Here is a 12,351-nt window from a genome sequence, read left to right on the forward strand (position 1 = left end):
AAAACCAGTTATTCACAAAGCTCTATTTTGAGGCATATATCTGGACATGTCTCTGTCCCAGAGGCTCATGGAACTAATGACTACAGGATGATAGATACACTGACCCTCAGGGTATGTCTAGTTTACAGTTGCTACAATAACACAGCTAGGGCTCTGCAGCCGTGCAACTGTAGGGCAGTAGTCTGCGCTGACAAAAGGGTTTTTTCCATTGATGTACTTAAACCACCTCTCTGAGATGCAGTAGGTAGGTCAACAGAAGAATTCTTCCTTCAACCTAGCTGCATCTACATAGGGGGTTAGGCCGACCTAACTACATCACACAGGGCATGAACTTTTTCACAGCCCTGAGTAACATAGCTAGGTCAATCTAATTTTTAAGTGTGGATGTGTCCACAGAGAAGCAGGAATTGGTCCCAAAAGGGTTTTGAGTCAACTCATGAAAAGCTTACCTGGCTGGTAGCATGTGTTGCTACAACAACACAAAACTTTCCCAGCAAACCATTTCATTACAGCTCAGTCCAAGTTTACTGAGGTTCACAAACTTTTTGAGCAGACCTGGACTGAGCAAGTCCTCCTTCCCCATAGGAGGAATTCATGATTGTGGTGAAAAACCAAACAAAATACAGCAGTCTCAGTTGAGCTTCTCTACCACTTCGGTATCTCTTCATTTGAAGTCAAAATTCAAGGTGACACTTGGGAGGACGGGATGCAAAACAATAGGAAGCAAATTGGAACAACAAGTTTGTTGAAACAACTGCAAATCAAGATCCCAAGTTTTGAACAGCTCTACTGGCTCAAGACAGTTCTATTCAACCCTGTTTTCATTTATCACCAAATCACTCAACTGCTCGCATATATGTTGACCCAGAATATACATTTTCATGAATTGGCTAAGCCTCCATCTTCTGATGGCATCTGCCTCCCTGCTGATAATTTGTCAATGACAGTTCTGTTTTCTTTAACACACAAATTACCAGAGAACCATCTTTCATATAGCACCATTTGCCTTACACACCCTTAAATGGTCAATTAACACAATTCAAGTAGTAAGGAGCTTATATAGCAGCTTTAACTTTTGTATTATTTTTGCAAAGTTTATCAACTTGCAGAACTACTTAAGACCAAAAGATGAGTTTTGTCAAATATATAAATACAGTAATTGAATTCTAAAAGTCCATTTTAATTTTGTTCCACTGTCTACAATAATCAAGAAGTTGGTCTGATCACATTATGTTTTATCCTGTGTCAAACAAAATACAAATTTCCATCTAAATAGTGTTTGCTTCCAACTTCTCCAATGACAGTGTGAATGGGTATATTTATGAGAAGGGGTAGAAAGATTCTGCTATCCTCATTAATAACCAATTGTGTTTAGACACGTCAGTTCCAGAAAACTGTGCCTTTTTATTTGTATGTTATGTAAACTCTACATCACAAACAATAGCTATGCTAATCAGGGATCAACGAACTGACTTAGATACTGTAAAAAATCCACTGCCACCCATGCTCATGGCTTCAACTCTTGTTAGTGCCAAATTCAACCCAAACCTTTTCTGAGGTTTTGTAATTTTCATATACCTTTTATTTCACTTCTGGTTCCCAGTCAGGACTGAATCCAAAAGAGTGTGAATAACATGAGAAAAATTGTTCTCATTATACCTCTGACAAAGAATCAAAATGGTAAGTGCCAAAATACAGGAAGGAAATCCATTTCATGCTATATTCTCTTGTCTTCAGATGAATTGACTCATAGATTCCAAGGCCAGACGGGACCATTGTGATCATCTAGTCCAGCGATTCTCAAACTGTGGGTCGGGACCCCAAAGTAGGTTGCAACCCCGTTTTAATGGTGTCACCAGGGCTGGTTTAGACTAAGCCTGGGGCAAAAGCTCTTGAGCTTGGGCTTTGCCCCACTCCACCTGGGGTGATGGGGCTCAGGCTTTGCCCCCCCTCCCACGGGGCAGTGGGGCTTGGGCAGGCTCAGGCTTCAGTCCCCACTCCTGGGGTCATATAGTAATTTTTGTTGTCGCAGTGCAATGAAGTTTGAGAACCACTGATCTAGTCTGACCTCCATATAACTCAGGCCATAGAGCTTCCCAAAAATAATTCCTAGAGAAGATTTTCTAAAAAACATCCAATCTTGTTTTTAAAATTGTCAATGATGGACACCTGTTGGTAAATTCTTCCAATGGTTAATCACCCTTACTGCTAAATATTTACACCTTATTTTCAGTCTGAATTTGTCTAGCTTCAATTTCCAGCCACTGTATCATGTTAGACCTTTTTCTGCTAGATAGAAGAGCCCATTATTAAATGTTTGTTCCCCATGTACATACTTATAGACTATAATCAAGTTACCCCTTAACATTCTCTTTGTTAAGCTAAATAAATTGAGCTCTTGGAGTCTATCACTCAGTGGGGGAGAAATGGATATCTTAAAGGACACAAGGAGAGCAGGAGATTTTTTTATCTCATTATGGCGGGGGGAGGGGCTGCCTGCAGCTCCTGAAGTAACAAAGAAAGCAGGCAACATTAATCACATTCTGAATGATGGGAAGGTAGGAATGGGCCTTTGGGGAACTGGCCTACCATGCTGGCTACTGAAGATACCAAAGGACAGAGTTGGATTTTCTACAATCATCCTGATTTTAACAGGACAGTCTCATATCTGACAAGCAGTGCTTGTGAGACATTTGAATTACTTTTGTTTCATGGCGTGGTGACATTTTGCACAGTATAGAAGTTGCCCCCAGACACTAATACCTTGCCTCCTGACCCACCACCAAGACATAACATCATCATAACAGATAAGGGAATCTCATCAAACATGTTTGTTGTGGGGAGGGAATAGCAAAAGCCTCTGATTTCATATGAAATTGGTAGATTTTGCAGTGGTTTTATCCAAATGCACTTGGAGATATCAGCTAATTGTACATTTGAAATGCCAGACAAACCTGAAGAGCTTCATCAGCATGAAAACAGAAGTTTGGGGCCTTATTCTCCAGCCACAGGATTCAAGTAACTCCCACTGATGTCAGTAACTGTATTTCAGTGCAGGACTTAGGCCCTTGGTTTCCAAGAATTAATTTACTCCTGCTGTTTGTTCCTCACTTGAAGTCATCATTCTCCATTTGGAGTATCACAAGGGGTTGCTGTGGAAATGATTTTGAGATCATAAACAACAGCTTATGGCTTCAGGCAAATAAGCAGCAGGGGCAAATGAACTCTTCAGAAACAAAAGGCCTTGGTTTGCTTTCAAATAGCTCTTCTAATAAAATGTTAAAGAAAGAAAAAACACCCTGATAATGTGCCACTTGGACACTGCCATCCTCGTCGTCAACAAATCTTACAGTAAATGACATCTTTTCACTGTGACTAATGTTGAGAGTGCAGTCCATTATTACCATGTAGTACTTGCTTTGCCGAGCCGCATCAATATGTTATCAAGCACCTTCCTTGTCATAAGGTCAATCAATTCATTTTGAATTGTTTTGCTGCAGTAATGGTCCATAGCTTTTTTACGAACTACTCAACGTAGGTGCTCACACATGACATTGTCGTATTTCCCAAGGAGTTCTACCAAACTGAGGAAATTACCATTATGTTCAGTGAAAAACTTATCCAACAAGCTCTGGAAAGCCAAATTATTCTTTGCAAGGAAGAGGGAAATTGAGATCAAAAGCTCAAGCACGTCCCTCCAATGCTTGGTTTCTACATTAATAATGCACTGGCTTTCTGCATCTATGCATTTATTCAACTTGAGCCTGGACTCAAGCGCCATCCATTTGAAGTAGGCCGTAAAATGGCCAGGTGATTTTTCATGTTGCTTCAGAGCATCAGCTAAATTATGCCAGTAATTGTACCTGGAAAGCACAAGCAACGATTTTGCATTCTTTTCAAATATTTTGCAACAAAAACAGATCACTTTGTCAGTTAATTTTGAGTAAACTAGCCAATGCCGATTCAGTTTCTCACCGTTCTCGAGCACCCTTTCATGGTGTGACTTTGAGAAGTGTCGTTTCTGCTCATTTACTGGAAATGTCATATCCTCAATTTTGCCTGGCCTGTTCAAAATTGTATGATCAATATTGTCAGAGTTTAGGACCGCCGGCCATAAGGCAGGATCTGACGTAGCAATTTGTGGTGTGCAGTTTTTCTCAGTGCTGTTTCTGTCCTCATGAGAGGCTGATTCTTCTTTTCATTTCTCTCCTTTTAACATAAACCAGATTTTTTTGTCTTTATTCTCCTTTTCATGTGAGCTACATTCTTCTTTATCATCACTCTCCTTTACACCACCAGGAAAACTGGATAATTCTCCATCACTTTCCTCATATTTCGATTCCTTATCTTCAGGTAAATCTGCTAATTCCTTAGTAATTGAACTTCCATCATTTACGCCTTGTTCCTCAATTTCTTCTGCACTGGGACACTCGCTACTGCCTAAGGCCCGGTCTATGTTGTTCTGTTTCAGATATTTTCCCATCAGATTTGCCCCTTGCTGCAAACTAGATTGGAAATGAGCTTTTCGCTTCCTATAGTAAGCTTCTGAAGGCTTCTTCAGGGGTATCTTTTATTTTCTATGGGGGAAAACAGAAAGTATTAGGCAGAGCAAAAGTCTTATGTTCCGCAGTCTTAGAAAGTCATCAAACATTAAGTGCTAAGCACGGCAAAAAAGTAATGGTATTTCTTTTATATTGTTGCGTAGATAGGGGTTTGATAAATATCTCTGGCATCTCATTAAAAATGTCCTTTATTGTTGCTACTTGCACTCTTCAAATCTTAAAACACAAGTACACTTTCACAATTACACAATAAAACACGATTCACAATATTGCAGCTGGGCTCTCACTTCACTTCATTCCTATATCTCACCGACTGACTGGTGATGCCCCGCCTCTTATATGCCCACGAGTGCATGGTTGACAACATTTTAGGAGGTTCAAGGAAAATTTAATTCTCACAAAGTCTGGAAGATTCCATGAGATTCTACAAAGGTCCAGAACATTCTAGGAGGTTAGTGAAAAATGAATCCACATATGGAATACCTGAAATATTTTACTTCAAACATTCTATTTTCCTTTTTGTCACTAACAAAAACAGCACCCTGAGCCCAGCGCCCCACAAGCCCAGTACCCCAAGGATGTCACATGGGTCTCCTGCCCCTAAATCTGCCCCTGCACACATGGTATCTCAAACAGCTACCTATGGGAACAAGCAAAAATAGTTGCCTAGAAAAGGAGGCCTTAACTAAAGGTCAGACAGTATAGATATTATAATAAATAGGAATAATAATATTTTAATGTGTAGATTAATTCATCTATGACTGGAGTAGTAGCAGCCAAGTGGAGATATGCTTACAGACAATCTTCGTGTAGTGGGAGTAGTACTAAGGCAGAATGTTGTATGTGGGCCAGAGGGAGCACACTGTATAATGCACCCTGCTATCAGTGCAAAAGGGAACAGCATGTTGTTTCATACACCCTGTTGCTAAAGATGAGTTCTCGGGCAAGGGGAGGGAAGCGGCCTTGTCCCCAGTACAACTAGGTAGGTGTGCTTGCTAGTCCCATATATGATTGTTTATTTGGAACAAATCACTGGACAATCTAGGCTCAGAATTCTTTCCAGGAGCTAATCTTTAGTCCAGGATTCATTATATATTTTTGTATAATTGGTTTTATTTATTTTTGCTCTAAAACAATCTTTAAATAAAAATAAAAAGAGGACCAGCCTTGTAAAATGTGGGGCGTGACAATGGTGCTTTTGGCATGTGAAAATAGTAGTACTACATGTTAGCAAGTTTCAAGTCCTATTGAAAAAGAAGAACTTGCTTTATTAATAAACACTTTGCTGAGTCAAATAGGTCGTCCAAAAGTATATTTACAATGGTTTACTAGCATTCTCATGGGAAATGCATGTTGCAATAAGGGTGATTTTCACTCAAAGTTGATGACATTTGTTTTAATTTATTTTCTCTTTATGCTTTTATGTGTGAAACTAGAGCATGAGTGAAACTTGAGAATGAGTGAAATTTATTTTTAATTTATTTTCCCTTTTAATTTATTTAATTTCCCTTTTAATTTATTTTCCCTTTATGTGTGAAATTAGAGAATGTGTGAAATTATGAAATTAAGAGAGACAAGAGTTGGGAAACTGAGAAATTGAGAGGTGAAGGAATTTTTAATTAAACTATTTACATTTTTGTTAATGTTTGTTTTGATTAATACACATATTATTCTTAACAAACATGAGAGAGAAAAGTTCTTTTTGTTAAAGATTCAAATGCTTACACTCAAAGACAGCGCGTGAACCACTGGCTGGGGGAGGCTAGCCTCCAGCCCTGCTCCTTCCACATGAGGTCCTGTCCCTTCCGCGCACCCCATAACCCAGAGCCCTCCCAACCATGGCCACCGGCCCCCGCCCCAGGCTGGCTAGTGCCCACAGCATCCCATAGCCTCCTGTCAAGGTTCCTCCCCCACTCTGAACTCTAGGGTACAGATGTGGGGACCTGCATGAAAAACCTCCTAAGCTTATCTTTACCAGCTTAGGTCAAAACTTCCCCAAGGTACAAAATATTCCACCCTTTTGTCCTTGGATTGGCCGCTACCACCACCAAACAAATACTGGTTACTGGGGAAGAGCTGTTTGGACACGTCTTTCCCCCCAAAATACTTCCCAAAAACCTTGCACCCTACTTCCTGGACAAGGTTTGGTAAAAAGCCTCACCAATTTGCCTAGGTGACTACAGACCCAGACCCTTGGATCTTAAGAACAATGAACAATCCTCCCAACACTTGCACCCTCCCTTTCCTGGGAAATGTTGGATAAAAAGCCTCACCAATTTGCATAGGTGACCACAGACCCAAACCCCTGGATCTGAGAACAATGAAAAAGCATTCAGTTTTCTTACAAGAAGACTTTTAATAAAAATAGAATTAGAAATAAGAAATCCCCCCTGTAAAATCAGGATGGTAAATACCTTACAGGGTAATTAGATTCAAAACATAGAGAACCCCTCTAGGCAAAAACCTTAAGTTACAAAAAAGATACACAGACAGAAATAGTTATTCTATTCAGCACAATTCTTTTCTCAGCCATTTAAAGAAATCATAATCTAACACATACCTAGCTAGATTACTTACTAAAAGTTCTAAGGCTTCATTCCTGGTCTATCCCCGGCAAAGACAAAATGTAGACAGACACACAAACCCTTTGTTTCTCTCCCTCCTACCAGCTTTTGAAAGTATCTTGTCTCCTCATTGGTCATTTTGGTCAGGTGCCAGCGAGGTTACCTTTAGCTTCTTAACCCTTTACAGGTGAGAGGAGATTTCCTCTGGCCAGGAGGGATTTTAAAGGGGTTTACCCTTCCCTTTCTATTTATGACACCTCCCCTACCCGCCACCCATGCTTACACTCCTCCTTTTGAGGAGTGAGACAGTTTCCTGAGGAGTCCTCCAGTAAAAACAGGGAAGATAAGACTTAATCTACAATGACAGGTTTCAGAGTAGCAGCTGTGTTAGTCTGTATCCGCAAAAAGAAAAGGAGGACTTGTGGCACCTTAGAGACTAACGTCTCTAAGGTGCCACAAGTCCTCCTTCTCTTTAATCCACAATGTATTTCTAAGGTCAAAAACAAGTGGAAAGGAACCTTTAAAACAAAACAACCCCATCTTCCCTCTATCAACTCTCCCCCCAAAACATCAACCTTTCATGCCTTCTTTACACATAATTTAAACATGAAAAACGATGCTAAAAGAACATTAAGTTTGCAAAGTGAATCAATCAAAAGATAGGACATGCCAAAAGTAAGGTTGCCTAGGCAATCTTAACTTGGCTCCTTGTGCTTATGTATTATGATACTATCTTTAATTACATCACATACTATTTGTTCCACAGGACCCCACCTCATTCAGTGCATAGAATGGACAGTGCTCATTTTACTGAGCAGCTCTTCGATGTTTTATTTTATCCCCAGTTTAATGTGTGGCCCAAGCCTTATTTACCGCATGTTACTCAAACCCTGCTTTGAATACAGAATTATTAATCTCCTCCTGGGCTTTCCTATGGGTTTTGCTACAATATCTCAGTGCTTCACAAACATTTAATTTATTTAGTTAATTTCACAATTGATTTTTCTTTGCAACATCCTTATGAGATGAGGGCTGGTATTATCCCCATTTTACAGATGGAGAATTGAGGTACAGAGAGATTAAGGTAAAGAGTATCCACTAATTTTGAGTGCCTAATTTGACCTGATTTTTCAGACTATGCAACATTGTATACGCTTTACATGTTCAAAGCACAGCTCCATTGATTTCAGTTGCAGCTGTGAGTGCTATGCACTTCTGCAAATCAGATTCCACGGTTGCAAGTTGAGCAGAAAAATGAGGAACATACAGTCAGTGGCCACCTGTGAAAAGTTTGGTTAAAGGGACTTGCCCAGGATCACATAGAAACTCTATGGCAGAGGCAGGGATAGAATCCATTTCTCCATTCAACTGCCTTACCCATGAGACCATCCTTTCTCAATCTGCAGTCACCTGCCTCATTCACTACGCACCTTCCAATGAGTTAGAAGGTCCTATGGACAACAGGGTTCATCCTGATTCATCCTCAGAGCAGGTACATCAAATGAGGCAGGGGTCCTGCAGAAAATATAGAATGTAGTCATATAATTAAAGATTGTGTCATAATACCTACACACAAGGGACAAATCAAAGAAATGGTCCTACCGTTTTGTTTCGTTTTAACCTGGGCAAAAAACCATATTTTTCCCTAATCTCATTCTTACAAATGTTTGAACCATTTTGGCTGAAGCTTTCTAAAATTATTCAGCCCGAGACAATCATTTAGTGTGGAAAATTTCTGCCCAAACAATTACTTCAGAGTCTTTCGGCATTTCCACTGGAAAGCCTTTTTAACGTCTGTATAATGCAGCTATTAAAACTGACTTTTGAGATGGAACAAGAAATACAGGTCATCAGCCTGCCAATTAATTATTTTATAACCCACTGACAAAGCATGGGGCGGGGGTGTAAAAGGAGACTGATATCTAATGCCATATCACAGGCACTGGGAAATAAACTAGTGGTTCTGTTCTGCTTCACTTAACTCGGTGGGCCCTGCATTCCTCCTGCACACACAACACAAGAGATTCAGGATCAGCCCCAAAACAGACCTTGCACAAAATTATGTGAATTGTCTGGTTTAAACTGAGAAAAGTAAGGAAACATACAGACTGGTTTGGAGACTGCCAGGCCTGTTATTCATGACTCTCCTTGTTGTGTCATGTCAAATTTAGATTGCAAGCTCTCTGGCACAAGGACCTCATTTCTATTTGTTTCTGTGAGATGCCTGGCACCCTTTTGGGTGTTTGAATATTGAAAAAAATAATTCTAATTAGCCACCACAGTACGTGATTAAATACATAATGCTGTACAAGGGGATGATTCGTTACAGAATGGCAATATTAGGTCCTGATTCAGAAAAGCACTTAAGCATAAGCTTAACTTTCAGCACATATTTAAAGTTAAGAGTGCTTTCCTGGATAGGAAGGGGCTTATGAACATGCTTAATGGCTTTACATCACTGGGGCATTTCATGTTTTGTCACTTTAGACTTCATGATTTTACTGTAGATTTTTGTATTTCATAAAGTGAAATAGTTGAATTGGTTAATGATTAATAGCACAGTTGGTAAGATCTTGTAGGGCAGCCACGGACAATGGCTAAATGCCTATTTTAAACAATTTTTTCTTCTCTCCCTGTTTTCTTACAAAAACTAAAATATTCAATAATGTACACTTTTAAAGAGGTCACATCAAAAATATTATTCACTAATGAGTTGTTATTTTGTTTTTGTCTGATTCATCATTACTGTCAAAAATTTATTTCCTAGCATTAAATCCTAGCATTATCAAATCCACCTTGGGAATGTGAAAGGAGAAATTATGAGATCGGTTTTCAGATGGGGGTTGGGGAATTCCATAATGTTTGCACTGTATAAACCCTAAGGTGTGGCATAACTGTCAGTTTTCTTGCATTACAGCTTAATTCAGTGACAAAAACACAATTTTATGTCCCTCTCTTTAAGGAAATATTAGACTTTTTAAAAGTATATTTGACTATTTCATCTTGTGTGGATGGTGAGTGAAGAGATGGGGGCAATTCATCCACCCCAAACTTCCTAGTTTTTTGTCCTGATTCCTTTTTTCTCAGTCAACCATTACATGAGGGAACTTCTGATTATGGCGTTTTTTGCACCTTAAAATGAAGTTGAGGTGAGTGAGGTCATGCAAAAGCCAAACCAGGAAAATAATTTCACATAAAATTCCAAAAAAACACAAATCAAAGTTGTCCATCAAATAACTATAACTATATAGTTGAATAACATGAAATCAGTATAGAGATTACTGACACATCTCCTACTTCGCTATTGAGATATGGAATTGAACATTCTTTAACACCAGTTTATAAAAATTCCCCAACTCTAAATGCTTCCTCAGCACTTCCCTGATGATAAGGGAAACATTTGCAAAACATAAGCAGTTTATGTCCATTGTGGCAAACAGCCGATGCTACTGTGGTGGGTCCCATGCTTTTCCTTGGTGGGGTAGGTTGGGGCACCACCCCATGCCCCTGTTCTTGGGTGCCAAGAGCTCCGCTAGTGCCCCGGGAAGGCAGGAGAGGAGGGTAGCGGGGAAGGGTCCACTCCCTACTCAGTCCCAGCCTCTTCAGCTCCGCAGGCTTCTTACCCTCTTCCCCCTTGGGTAGGATTACCCTTTGTCCTCAATGCTAGGGGGAGTCTCCCTGCTCTGCTTGGGCAAGGTCTCCCTTTCTCTAGTCCTCTGGTCTTTCAGTTCACAGCAATACTCCTCCAAACTCTAGTCATCTTTCTTTTTTCCCTTGTCTGACTGGGCCTCAATTGGCTACAGGTGCTCCAACTGACCTGTAGTAACCTTTCCCTAGTTTACAGGGAACCAAGCCTTGATCAACCTAGGGCTTACATACCTCCCCTCGAGAAACTTCAGCAGCATCTGCTTATGATAGTGACATCGTCAAGCGACCATCAGATGGTGGATGACAAACTGACTTCCGATGTTTCTGGAGACCTTGAAAGCAACCCTAGAGAATCTGATACGACTTGCCTTATGTTAAACTGATCAGGGATTGGCACCTGCTTTGGCAAAATACGGGACCACTCTCCCACTCCACTCTGGCCCTGCTGTATCACACCACACAAATGTTTGTATCATCAAAGCATAAAACCCCATTATTTGTGCCAGATTTTCTTAAATACCAGTATTTCCTGTGATAGATAAAATAGACCTACTCCATATTTTTTTATTACCTTTGCTTCTCCTGCACTTTTCAGTGCCTCCTCAAAATTCAGAACTCTTGGCTACAGTTCTGTCACTAACCTCCGTTCATACACTTCTCATTGCTGTGGCCACCCTATTCCCAGTAATGACAGGCATCTCTTTTTTAAGTAAAGAAGACAACTAACGGTCCAATATGATCTAACGATCTTTGTATTTAGGTAGTTTCAGTTCTTTTAATTATCTTAACACAGAGCATTTGATTGTCATTTTTTACTGAGTCTATTTATTTTCCCCCCTCACAGCTCCATTTTGATGTGCAGACACTATAACACTAAAATGATTCCCAACTCAAAATTAAGATATATCTTTTCTTTAAAAAGAACTAGGCCTGGGAAACTCCTAATCGTTTTTATGCTAGAAGATTCCAATTTTTACAATACTAAATAGCCTCTCTCTCTATGGTCCAAATTATGACACCCTTATTCACATTTAGTAGCAACTTACTCTATGCATGGTCTCCTTGACTTCAATGAGTCCACTCATGGACTAAGGCAGTGGTTTTCAAACTTTTTTTCTGGTGACGCAGTTGAAGAAAATTGTTGATGCCTGTGATCCAACAGAGCTGGGGATGAGGGGTTTGGGATGTGGGAGGGGCTCAGGGATGGGGCGGAGGGTTGGGCTCCAGGGGTGAGGGCTGCGGGGTGGGGCCAGGAATGAGGGGTGCAGCTTGTGTGAAGGGGCTCTGGGCTGGGGCAGAGGGTTGGGGTGCGGGAGGGGATCAGAGCTCTGGGCTGGGGGTGCAGGCTCTGGGCTGGGGCCAGGGATGAGGGGTTTGGGGTGCAGGAAGGGGCTCCAGGTTTGAGGGGATCAGGGCTGGGGCGCGGGGTTGGGGCACAGGCTTACCTTGGGCAGCTCCTGGTCAGTGGCGCAGCAGGGGTGCTAAGGCAGGCTTCCTGCCTGTCCTGGCACCACGGGCCAAGCTGTGCCCCGGAAGTGGCCAGCAGCAGGTCTGGCTCCTAGGCGGAGGTGCGCAAA

Source organism: Natator depressus, chromosome 1 (assembly GCF_965152275.1).
Source record: "Natator depressus isolate rNatDep1 chromosome 1, rNatDep2.hap1, whole genome shotgun sequence".
In the NCBI taxonomy this organism is placed as follows: Eukaryota; Metazoa; Chordata; order Testudines; family Cheloniidae; genus Natator; species Natator depressus.